Raw genomic sequence first — 13,046 nt, 5'->3', positions numbered from 1 at the left:
CCTAAATGTATCATTTTGTGTAATTTTTAATCGGCAGACCGTTTGCATGCAATATCGCATTGATCACATTTAAATGGTTTTTCACCAGCATGGGACATTTTGTGTGATTTCATGCTATACGATCGTGTACATGAAAAATCGCATTGATCACATTTAAATGGCTTTTCCCCAGAATGAGTCATTTCGTGTAATTTCATGTTATTAGATTGAACACAAGAGAACGAACACACAGTACATTTAAAGGGCTTTTCAGAGGAATGAGTCATTTTGTGTCTTTTCATGTTATTAAATTTTGAACAGGAGAAATTACATTCTTCACATTTAAATGTATTTTCTCCAGAATGCGCCATCTTGTGCTGCTTTATCGTAGTAGCATAATTTGATGTGAAATTACATTCGTCACACTTGAAACGTTTCAAACCAGAATGAGTCATTTGATGTATTTTCAAATAATCAGAAGTTTTACATGAGAAACAACATTCAGCACATTTAAATGGCTTTTCATCAGTATGAGTCCTCTTATGCGATTTCATGTTACCAGAAAATATGCACGAGAAATTGCATTTGTCACATTTGAGTAGCTTTTCACCGGAGTGAGTCATTTAATGTAATTTCATGTAACTCGATTGTATACACGAGAACTCACATTGGTCACACTTAAAGGGTTTTACATCAGAATGAGTAATTTTATGTCTTTTCATGTTGCTTGATATAAAACAAGAGTAATTACATTTTTCACATTTAAATGGTTTTTCACCAGAATGTGTAATCATGTGAAGTTTTAATGCTCTAGCATTTTTAGTTGAGTATATACATTCATTACATTTAAACAATTTTTCATGAAGATGAGTCATTTTGTGTGATTTCATGTTACAAGATTGTATACACGAATAATTACATTCTGAACACTTTAATGGTTTTAAGCCCGAATGTGTCATGTTATGTAGCTTAATCGATCTTGCATAATTAGATGAATAATTACATTCGAGACATTTAATCCTTTTTATGCCGCAATTAGTTAATTGATAGTAATTAACATAAGAATTGGTGTAATTAGGGCGTACAAAGACGCTTTGGGCACTTAACCGGTTAAATCTCTTTTCAACAGAATGAGTCAGTTTGTGTAATTTAATATATTCGGAAGTTTTACATGAGAACAAACATTCATCACATTTAAATGGCTTTTCGCCAGAATGTGTCATTTTATGTCTATTCATGTAAAACGAGCAAATGCATGTGAAAATACATTGATCACATTTAAACGGTTTTTCACTGGAATGAGTGAATTTATGTCTTTGCAAGTTACTAGATCGTATGGATGTGTAATAACATTGGGTACATTTAAATGGCTTTTCACCGGTATGGGTCATTTTATGTATTTTCATATAAGTAGACCGTGTACATGAGAAATTACATTGGTCACATTTATGTGGTTTTTTACCAGAATGAATTATTTTATGCCTTCTTATGTTATTTGGTTTTAAACATGAAAAATCACATTTCGTACATTTTATCGGATTTATACTTTCTTCTAATATTGCTTAACATTCTCACCAACTATTAAATCATAATACTTATTAATCATTTAAATATAAATAATAATATTAAATATTTTTTTTAAAGTACCGTCCAGTTGTCCCGGTGTCAAATCGTCCTAGACCCGATAAAAGAACTTCAACTTACACACACTTCCCTCTAAGTTACGCAAAACAAAAACTAAACGAAGACACAATAGAGCTATGGAACCACAGATACACAACATCCGCCACATGATCAATAACGCAGAAGTTTATTCCAAACATAAACTCTGCCATCACCCTTGCCGGGAACATAAAAATATCACAAGAACTCACACATATACTAACAGGCCACGGAGCGGTGCGAGCTTATTTAAAAAGATTTAAATTGAGGGATGATGACTGTTGTCCATGTGACGGCAACACATCTCAAACTGTGTGGCAAAACATCAACGACTGCCCTATACTAGAAAGGGAGCGATGGACTCTCAGGACTCAACGTAGACAGCATAATCATGAAATTGACCTCGAAAAGCCTCACAAAGTACTAAGCAATAGAACAACACAAGAACACTACACAAAATATTTAATTATGGCCATAAAGAAAATTAAAGATATAAAAGGAGCAACCTAATTAGCCCCACATCCATGCAACTAACCCACCCAACCACCTTGTACGAAAAAGCAATGGCATGGTTATTAATATAAAAAAAACCTTAGTGATAGGTATGTAGAGGGAGGCGCCTCATACTGGACATGGGGCCTGCTTTAGGGTGTGAATGTATGGTGATGGTGTGGTCAATAAGTAGACAGTTCCTACTGTGAAAATGGCCATTTATTTAAGAAGCATTTTGACAGCTTAATCTAACATAGTAATGGAATCAAGAAAGACCAGGAAGATAGTATCTATATTGACATAATATGGTGCTTGGATACATGGCAGCCAGGGGATCATTATACAATTATACATTCATAATAGTGATTCTAGAATATCGCTTGAAGAACTGCTATACAATACTAGATTCTTAAAAATATACTAGAATAGGCAGAGTTTCTCATCCATTAATATTCGCGACAAGAAAAAAAATTGAAACTTAAAGTGAAACGTGCGCAAAAAATTATTTACAATTTTAGTGTGCTTTGAAAAATGTTAAATTAGTTGTAAAGGATGTCGTTGACACGAAAAGGTTGTAAAACACTGTACTAGTGGAACGATAGTAATATGTTAAAATAATAATGAAATAAAATAATAATGGTCCATTGCAAAACAGGGACAAGCAATATTAAATAACTAGACTTAATAGTACTATTGTCAAAGTCGACACTTTAAATCGGTTTTTCGCAACCGGGAATTGTGGTGCTCTTGTGGCTTTGGAGGTCAACAGAAAATTTCAGGGATAGACACATAATCATATTTATTAAATTTATTGTGGTTTACTAAGAGGCCATCCATGGACTGAAACCGTATGCGGTTTAAATCCGTGTGCCATACTAAACTTATGATTTTTGTTCATGAGATTAAATTTTCACTAAATTTGTAAGTGTATGGTATAAACGGATAAGATCAGATGCTTATAATATAGTTTGTGAAAATGAACCAATGAAATAAATGAAAATGTTCCATGAACAAAAAAGATAAGCTTAGTATGGCACACGGTTCTAAACCGCATACGGTTTCAGTCCATGGATGGCCTATAAGGCAGGGTATAATTAATCTTAAACCTAACTGGCACCGTCTGCATTTTGTATTATTAGTTCAATGAAAACAAGTAAGTATGACTGATAAAGTTTTGTGTGCACTATTTGGCACAGCCTACATCCACGCCTCTTGTTCGACGTCGGCTATTAAAAGCTCGTAACTTTTCTGATTTCGCAAAAGACAAGACTACTTTCTGTCGCCGACATACCTAACTAGATATTTAAAAAAAATAGTTTTGCTAGTCATAACGAAAGTCACGCATACTAAATAAATGTAACGTCATATTATTTTAAAAAAAAAGAACACGTACAAGTACGTAGATACCTTTGTAGTTGGTAAAGAATATCTTTAAATAATTTTATTAAAAATTATATTTATAATTAAAAAAATCGTTCCTCGAGAGACTATTACTTATGGGTAGAGGTCCACAGAAACATATGAGAATCAAAAGGTAGAAAAACACCGTGTTAAATGACATCAAGGCACCAGGCATCATTTATACCTATTTAATATTTTGGTGATTAAACTCGAAAGTTTTGAAGTTTTATTTCTCCTTCTTATCGTGCCATCCCCAAGCGGAAGTCGGCCACCATCAGGGTGAAGATTGCTTGAAGGTTCTTAAGCCACGAAATGCAACCTCGTCCTCTGCTACGCTTACTGTCGATCTTTTCTTGGATAAAAAGTTGGGGAACGCAGTACTCTTATCCTCTCAAAATATAACCGAGGTACTGTAGTTTCTGGTTTTGATACTACGTAGAACTCCTCCATCATTTCCCATTCGATTGTGAACGACAACATTTCTCTTTCGGTCAGTCCAAGGAATTTTGAGGATGCGTCTATACAACCACTTCTCGAAACTCTACGTAACATCTTCCGGTATAGGGTCCATTACAAATATAATTTATACACTTTTATAACTATGGGTTTACTAACTTTTATATAAAACAAAGTTTTAATTGTTCCTATGAATATTATTGTATACATGTATATAATTGATTCAAGAAACATAATTTTTAATCCAATCCTATGCGCTGAAGCATTTTTATACGTTCAATTTTTTACCAAGTGATTCTTTTGGCAAGCGTAAATAACTATATATTTTTTCTCGATAATCGATAATATATAAGAGTAATTTCAGTCGATGCATTTAAATGTTTCTTACCAGAATGGATTATTTAGCGTGACTTCGTGGTTGCAAATTGAATGCACGAGTAACAAAACTAGTCATATTTAAATGGCTCTTTATCAGAATGTGCCATTTTGTGTAATTTCAAGGTGCAAAATTAGGTTTAAAAAAATCGCATTTTGTCACTGGTATATCATGTTATGTTACTTGATGCGATATACGAGTAATCACACAAATTATAATTGAATGGATTTTCCTTGGTGATGTTTTACTTTGTGTAATTTCATATGGCTAGATTGTATACAGGAGTAATTGCATTCATCACATTTAAAAGGCTTTTCACCGGAATGAGTCATTTTGTGAAATTTCATATGAGATGATTTAATGCAAGAGTAATTACACTCATCACATTTAAATGGCTTTTCCCCTGTATGGGTCATTTTGTGTAATTTTAAATCGGCAGACCGTGTGCATGACACGTGGCACTGGTCACATTTATATGGCTTATCACCAGAATGTATCATTAGGTGAGATTTCATGCTATACGATCGTATACATGAAAAATCACAAATACCGCATTTAAACGGTTTTTCGCCAGTGTGGGTAATTTTGTGTATTTTTAAATAATTCGAACTTTTACATGAGAACGAACATTCATCACATTTAAATGGTTTTTCATCGGAGTGAATCCTTTTGTGTGTTTTCATGTTACTAGAAAATATGCATGAGAAATCACATTGGTCACATTTTAGTAACTTTTCGCCGGAGTGAGTCATTTTATGTAATTTTATATAATGAAATTGTACACATGAGAAATCACACTCATCACATTTAAATGGTTTTTCACCAGAATGCGTAATTTTATGTCTTTTCATGTTGCACGATATAGAACAAGAGTAATCACATTGGTCACATTTAAATTGTTTTTCACCAGTATGGGTAAATTTATGGCTTTTAAGTTGAAAAGCCCATTTGCATGAGAACACACACTGATCACACTTAAATGGATTTTCACCGGAATGTGTCAATTTATGTCTCTTCATTACATTAGGTTTGGAACATGAATAATTACATTCAACACATTGTAATGGATTTTTGGTGGTATGCGACGTTTTTACTGTTGGTTTTTTATGAAAGCTTGTGTGAAGCTTTAGTAAGTCTGACGATGCAAAAAAATCAAAACAAACATTGCAAACAAAATTTTCCTTGTGAAATAAAGTTTTTTTAACGTTTATAACGGCTATTAATAATGGAGGGTTTGTGACATTATCCTTGAATTCATTTTTAATGTCTTTTTTGTCCATCCGCATGTCATCTGATTTCCTCCACAACGAGGTGAGACTCGAAACATTCTCTGCTCCCTGAGGGACCACCTAAACAAAATAAACAGAGAATATATTAAATTGGATGTTTCGCTAAAAGAAATACTACATAAGAACTCAGTTAAATGTCACCGTTTACATCCTCATCTAATAGCCAAAACAGTTCGGTGGAGTTGAGATTCTTAATACACGAAATGCTGCGTCATCCTCTGCTATGTTTACCGTTGATCATTCCTTGTGTGACAAACTGTATGATGCTGTAATTTTATCCTTTCATAATGTGGCAATATCTCTCATAAGAAGGGACAAAAGTTGGACAAATTTACTCATCCAGTGGTATCCAAGAAGTACGAAACGTTCGCAAGACAGACCTAGAGGCCGCTGGATCGATGTTCGATGCAAAGCAACGCACATGACTGAGAGATGTGGAATCAGCTTGGAGAGACCTTCATCCAGCAGTGGATAGATTCAGGGTGATCATGAATGTGCCAGAGTTACTGTAGTTTTTAGGTTTTGATACTACGCAGAAATTCTTGGTCCTTGTACAAAGAATGTAGAACGTGAACTTAATTCTTGGATTGGCCATTTTATTTAAATGAATAATACAATGCATTTCCACCATGCATTTATTAACAGTTAACACGATGTAAGACATTATATTGATAATATTATTTTACGATTTGTATCCGTTGTTGTACTACATAATTTTCTATAACTCCAGACTATTTACTTGTATCAAATTATAAATGGGACCAATAGAAAATGGCAGCAAATATAAAACAGTTGTTACGTCTTAATAAGGGCAACTATGACATATACACACTTTTAGAGCACACTGTTTGAAACCAATTCCATACAAAGTAAATTCTTCTGGATTGCCATGATTACAATCTTGAAAGGGACCTCCTTTAGTTCGTTAAGATATGGTAAATTATGCCTGAATCAGCGAATGCACGTGAGTTGCTACATAGAGTAGTATGTCATTTGAACAGTTTGACAATGATGAATGTGCAATGTTTGACAATGGCTGAGACATGGACTTCGACGACACTCAAGTGTGCTTTCTCTGATTTTAAACAGACTTTATTATACAAATTGTCCGTGGGAAAGAGGAGCTCGTTCAAAGAACAAACATAAATGATTCTAATTATTAATAAATAATTAGGACAAAAAACAAAGCTACAACAATATGGACATACAAAACTATGTGAAGCGATCTTTACGTTTTCAATAAGACAAGATGTATAATATAATGTAGTTCAGTGGTGAATAGTAGTAGGCTGTTTTTTTTTTTTTAGAATTATTAATAACCATGTCCTTGATTTTTCGTACAAGGTGGTTGTTAGTAATTTTGAACAATCACAAACACCCAGGCTTTGAGAAAAACACATAATTGTTTTTGTCATGACCGGGAATCGAACCCAGAACTCTCGAGTGGAAGGCCAGCGCCTTACCCACTGCACCACGAGAGCCGCCTGGTAGTAGGCTGTTAAGATCAGCCATAGTGCACACTTAACTTTGTAAGTCCAACGTATTTGTTTTCATTGAACTGAGACTACAATGTGTAGATAGTAATTGTTTGTTTTTTAAAATTCAATTAAACCCTGCCGAACCCAAGCCATAGTAGATAATAGTCAAAATAATTCGTTTATTTATAAAATATCTAAAATTATTCCGGCAATGGTTTAGTTTAGAGTAGGCAAGACTTTAAATGAATTTTAAAACTAACCAACACCATCTGCAAACTGTATTCTCAGTTCAATGAAAACAAAAAAAGTATGACTGACAAAGTTTAGTATGCACTATTTATATCGAATCTTAACAGCTTACCTACACTCTTCGCCACTGGGATGTACAGTGACGTAAAACATTCGTTTATCTATGATTATGCCATCAAACCATACATAATTTTAGATATTTATAGATAGAAGAATATTTTTTATCGATTATGGTTTGGCTTAGGCAAGGCTTGAATTAAAAAAACTGAAAACGCCATCTGCAAACTGTTTCTTAATTCAATGAAAACAAATGAGTACCTATGAGTTACAAAGTTTGATGTCCACTATTCATGTCGAATGTACAGTGACGTTTATCTGTTTTGACAAGAGGTTGCGACGTTAGTGTGCGCCGAGATACTTGCAATATAGCTGGCGTCAGATATTAATAATGATTTATGGCTTTGTCAATGTCGAATCAAATATCAGGGTGAAATGCGCCTAGCAACGATGTACCAGAAATATTGGCGACGTGTCGGGAACCACCATTCCATAATTCATTATGTAGGTGCTTATATTGTTAAAAACAAAAATATATATTGTGTACCTTATTAGCAGGCTTGCATTCCGTGTAAGAACAGCTGGGTTGTGGTTCTTCAAGATACGATTGGCGTGGTGTATCTTCAAAATTCTCTTCCTTGATGTTGACGTGTTGGAAATGGGTCTCAACTTTTATATTGGTCAGGTCTGAAGCAGGGTTCTGAGGAAATAATCAATTATGTTGTATATTAAAGCACATTAAGGTCCTGCTAATCTTTCAATACTGCATCAACGTTGATCTAGTGGTTTAAAATGTTAACTGTCGACATTCGGACATTTTTTTTCGTTTGCTACATAAACGAATCTCAGTGGCCTTATGTTGTAACTTGCGAGTTGAAGTCGCCCGGCGACATGACGTCATATGACATCACGAACGTACTACCGGAGTGAGTCAAAAGTCTTCGAGAAATTAACGCTACTCTAATACTGGCGTTATTCATTGTCCCCATACAGAAATAGGTGTTTCAGCATAATATTATTTATGGTGAGCCGTGTGCATTGGGCGGCTCGCCTCGATGCGTGTATTGAGCATACGTCACAATTACGTCATGTCGTCGGGTGACTTCATGTCACAAGTTACAACATAGGGCTGCAGAGCATACGTAGCCTGCACATTGCCTGCCTCAAACATTTCATATTCCACTTCAAGTTTTTAATTCATTTCAATTAATGCATCTATTCAATACACAAGGCTGCTATTGGGGACGATCGAGGGTAGTTTATTATATTTAAATATTGAGGCGGTAATTGTTACAATAAGTAAACTGTCTGAACTGTCAAAAAGTACTATGTTTTAACAGCACCTCTCTTGGGTGTGTTAACTTTTAGAGCGACACAGACAGTTTAGACGGCTAACTTATTGCAACAAATATAATAAGTACTTTAATACAAAAACAAGATAAACTACTCTCGATAGCCGCCGATAGCAGCCTTGTGTATAGAATAGATGAGCTAGTTTAAATAGCGAGCAGTTTTACGCATGTTATAAGTTAAAAGAAAAAGTTGAATTGTTCGTCAAATAGTTTTAAATTATTCACGGAAACAGTGTTATTATTATATTATAATGATAATTATAGTAATATTATATCATAACCGGTTTTAGGCAGGCAATGCGACGGCTACCCATGCACTGCGTGGCATTCGTCTAGCGAATGAAAAAATGCCAGAATGTAGACAGGACTATGAATAGGAAGCCAAAAAACATAGGTGCTTATTTTGTGGACTTTGGTTACTAATAGTATGGCTTAGCATCGTGATGTTAACCTCCAACTAAATACAAAGTAGTTTTCAACGTCTCTGGTTTGAAGGATGAGACCCAAACTGACAAAAAACAGATTTAAAAAAAACTAACCTCAAAATTGTAACTGGCAACGTCATCGTTCTCTTGTTTTATAAAAGCAGGTGCATCTGGGTTACTGTAATGAAATGCCGGCACTTCAAACCAATGCTCCTCTTCTGCATCAGGTTCGATATCTTGTGGTTCGCGTTTCACTTCCATTTTGCGTGTTTTATGCCTGAACGTGTGAAAGTTTGTAGCGTTGTACGGCAGTCGGCGACGTGTTGGTTTACCATAGACAACATAATGGTACATAAACAGTATTGCCACTTTTAAAATAATTTCATTAGAAAATAGTTGTTAAAAAATCGCTCTCTATATTCCGCAGAATGAAACTAATTAGGTAGGTGGGTACTTAATTATGTTATACGAAATATTCGTTTCTTCGGTACTGTTCGGTTATCAGGAATACAGCGGAAAACACATTTTGTAAATAGCCGATAAACTGGATTATTTGTTAGGTTAACCTAACCAAACCTAACCCAAACTAACAAATAATCCAGTATATCGGCTATCTACAAAATGTGTTTTCCGCTGTATTCCTGATAACCGAACAGTACCGTTTCTTCTTCTTCTTATTGTGCCATCCCCTAGCAAAGGTCGGTCACCATCAAGGCGATCTCGCCGATGTTCGCCGCCAGGTTCGCGATATCATCATAAAACATAATATCATCTCTTGATAATGGCCTCTGCAACGCGCCCGAAACGTCGAGTAAAGAAGGAAGAAGGACGGTGGAAACCCAAAAATCTACTACGATAAGCGTTGGAAACTTTAGTAATATTCATTGGCGGTTAAAGTACCTACAGAGACTTTTAAAATAAAACACCTTCCATTTGCCATTTAGGTAAGTACCTACTTATGTCGAAAATTTACACATAACATCAATATAGGTAGGTACCTACCTACCTAATGGATAATTTAATGTTTCAAAGTATATTGTAATAAATTTATAGGTAAGCTAGTTCATAAGTTGATAACGTAGTTATTAGAAATAAATAGTATCAATCAAAGACGGATCGATACTTTAAACTAAGTAATAAAACCATGTGCCCTACATTCTGTAGCGGCTCCCCGGAACAGGATATTTCCCCCCTCACGGTACATAATCTATTATATCGCTAAGGTTAAAGGCAGTGGAAAACACCACTGTCGCGTTTTACAAATCAGTAATGTGTAATGTATGTACCTATCTCATTTATCTGATCGACCCGCCCCCCGAACTGGGCTCCCAGGCTAGAGCCATCAGTCACCCGTTGTGGTTCCATAGATAGAACATTCACCAGTAAAGTGAAATTAATATAGGTCAGCATTGGTTCGTTCTAATTTTTCTTTCTGAAACTATGCAGCTACATAAGTTTCTGTAGTTTATAAAAATAACTTACATCTAATAAGTAGGTTTTTATATTGTCTTGAAACCCAGGCCCAAAACGTTTCTTTGCCATCCATGTCGCTCGTGTAAAACGCTGTCGTCGAAGATTTTTTTTTCAAAACTGTGAAGGAAGGTGCCTACAGTAGGTTACTTACAAATTATTGTTCAAAGGAGCCAGAAAGCGGATTGTTAAGCTGTTGAAACCCACATCATCGGATGGAAGCTTGAGCCTATATTATAGATATTGACTATGACATACCAGCATACTTTGGTTTCTAGGAGTCTTTAGAATTAAATCCTTGTTGTATTAAAAAACTTAGGAGTTTTTGAGTTTGTATCTATTTATTTTTACTAGGGCAATTTGATATGTTTTAATTAATGAAATATTAATAGCAGATTATTGAATAAAATGTTCTTTTGATCGAGGTTTGGTTGGGGCAGGGAAGGCTAATGGAAGTTATATATTCATTATGTAATATATCATGGATATCGGATAATTTATTCATTGTCCCGAGATCATTACCTACTGTAGTTTCCTTAAAATAAACTCAATTTATTGTAATGCAAAAAGTAGTAATTATCAATAAATTAATGTTCAAACAATTAAAAAACACATATTATATCGAATAAAATATGGTAACAAAATTATTGGATATTATATTATTACTTAATATTTAAGGTACGCAAAGGATTCTAAATGATCAAACTAGTTGGTATTTTCTAAACTGAGGAATTTCGAGTCCTAACTAAACTTTCAACTTGGATACTGGACGAGTACTGCAATAATTATTATTACGGTACGATCCCGAACATACCGGGACAGTTAAGTTGACAATCCTCTCTACCACACGTAAACTGTTTGAATTATTGAACTAGTTACTCACATTTGCCATGGTTTAATAAAATTGTTATTTCAGTTGGCGTTTACCTGGTAGAATTACATTTTACAAAATGAAAATACAAATTAATATTGATACCGCCTAAACCATGGCATCCTCAGAGGATCCAAGGCCATGAGGCCTGAACGATCATTGGGCGGATTCATGCAGACATGAGCAGATCGACTACGAGACAGAAATTTCTAGGCCGTAAGCTTAGATGTGTGAAATTGTATAGTCACCCTTTAGAATCATTGACATTAAATTCATTCCTAGCAATAAATTCATTGACCTTAATAAAGCTTTATTAAAACAAACATCCATAAAAGCACATACCTACTTATATTAAAGTCATTGCATAATAATAATTAAATATCTATAAACTCATTCATTCCATGCCATTCAATGTCTAATGTATTTAGTTTTAAATTATGTAAGTATATTAAGTTTTTATTTATTAGAATAATATGTCTGTTCATTTTGTAGTTCAGATATTTCAAAATATGTACCTACCTAGCAAAGAAATGCAGTAATAATAATCCCAAAAAATACACAGCCTCTTTCAAAGCGTGTACCTAGAAAAGCTCTGGTTGTCTGTTTCTGTGAGCAGAAATTCTCAGAAATATGAAACCCAAGGTACCTACAAGCCAGGTACATAGGGTGTGAAGCATTGATATAGGTACTACTAGATGAGGAGTTCCCATACAAGTGTCATTTTAAAAATGTACCACAAAAGAAGATATTACGAATATCGTCTTATAATATTTACTTGTAGGTATAATGCGTTAAGACCGTTAAGATGGATTCCCGAATTTCACCCGTATTGCCGTGGCTGTCAAACTAAATTTGCGTTCTTCTTCGGGCGCTCTTCGTGACCCTAAGGGTATCTGAAACCCAAAGCTTGCAAGCTACCAAAAATTCATGTCTAAGCGGACAGAGCAAGTCGTCATGCGCTGACTATTAGTTACAGTAAGATGCAAGCTAGATCAGGCTTACTCATAATTATTGCCAGGTCGTTTTCGAGACAAATATTAAGTGAGCTTATATCGAGTTAAGTCCGCTGATATTAAAACAGTAAGTTTTAACACTGGCCGAGTCGCTGAAAATCGGGCGTCATTTTAAGAAGCATATGATTCATCCAGTAGTATATCAATGGTGTGAAGGCTGTCTTTTTGTCATTTTTCAGTGACAGAATCTGTAGGTATTATTTTATTCTTGCCTGGAGTTGACTGGCTCCCAAAAAAAGGTTAGTCATTCGGGTTTCGCACTCTCGAGCGAGATGTCGGTCACGTCGCCGGCGTCTCCCCCAATTTAAGTTTATTTATTTTTATAAATATTTTATTCGCTGTAATCTGTTGTACTCGTAAATGTATTCCGAACAATAAAAAGCACTGTTTTCGCCGTAATTCCGCATTGTCAATCAACAAGCATGTCCCTGAAAGAAGAAGCCAGCAGACGATAACCTTGACATTACATCATCATG

General features: G+C 34.9%; 1 protein-coding gene and 1 long non-coding RNA gene across 3 annotated transcripts in view; both read right to left on the bottom strand.

Moving 5' to 3' along the window:
• Positions 1 to 13,046, bottom strand: part of LOC147076407 (uncharacterized) — a 493,316-nt gene that overhangs the window by 217,958 nt on the left and 262,312 nt on the right. The gene's annotated exons all lie outside the window — the stretch shown is intronic.
• On the bottom strand, positions 4,172 to 9,566 carry LOC147076425 (uncharacterized). The gene is made up of 3 exons (XR_015069619.1): positions 9,331 to 9,566; positions 7,987 to 8,139; positions 4,172 to 5,715 (listed from the first exon to the last, which is right to left on the bottom strand). It is a non-coding gene; the product is annotated as an uncharacterized LOC147076425 (long non-coding RNA).

The sequence above is a fragment of the Rhyacophila brunnea genome, unplaced genomic scaffold, assembly GCF_057557595.1.
Source record: "Rhyacophila brunnea isolate RB1 unplaced genomic scaffold, BYU_Rbru_1.0 scaffold_13, whole genome shotgun sequence".
NCBI classification, from domain to species: domain Eukaryota; kingdom Metazoa; phylum Arthropoda; class Insecta; order Trichoptera; family Rhyacophilidae; genus Rhyacophila; species Rhyacophila brunnea.
Note: the sequence above shows the minus strand (reverse complement) of the source record. Positions and strands in the feature narration are given on the sequence as shown.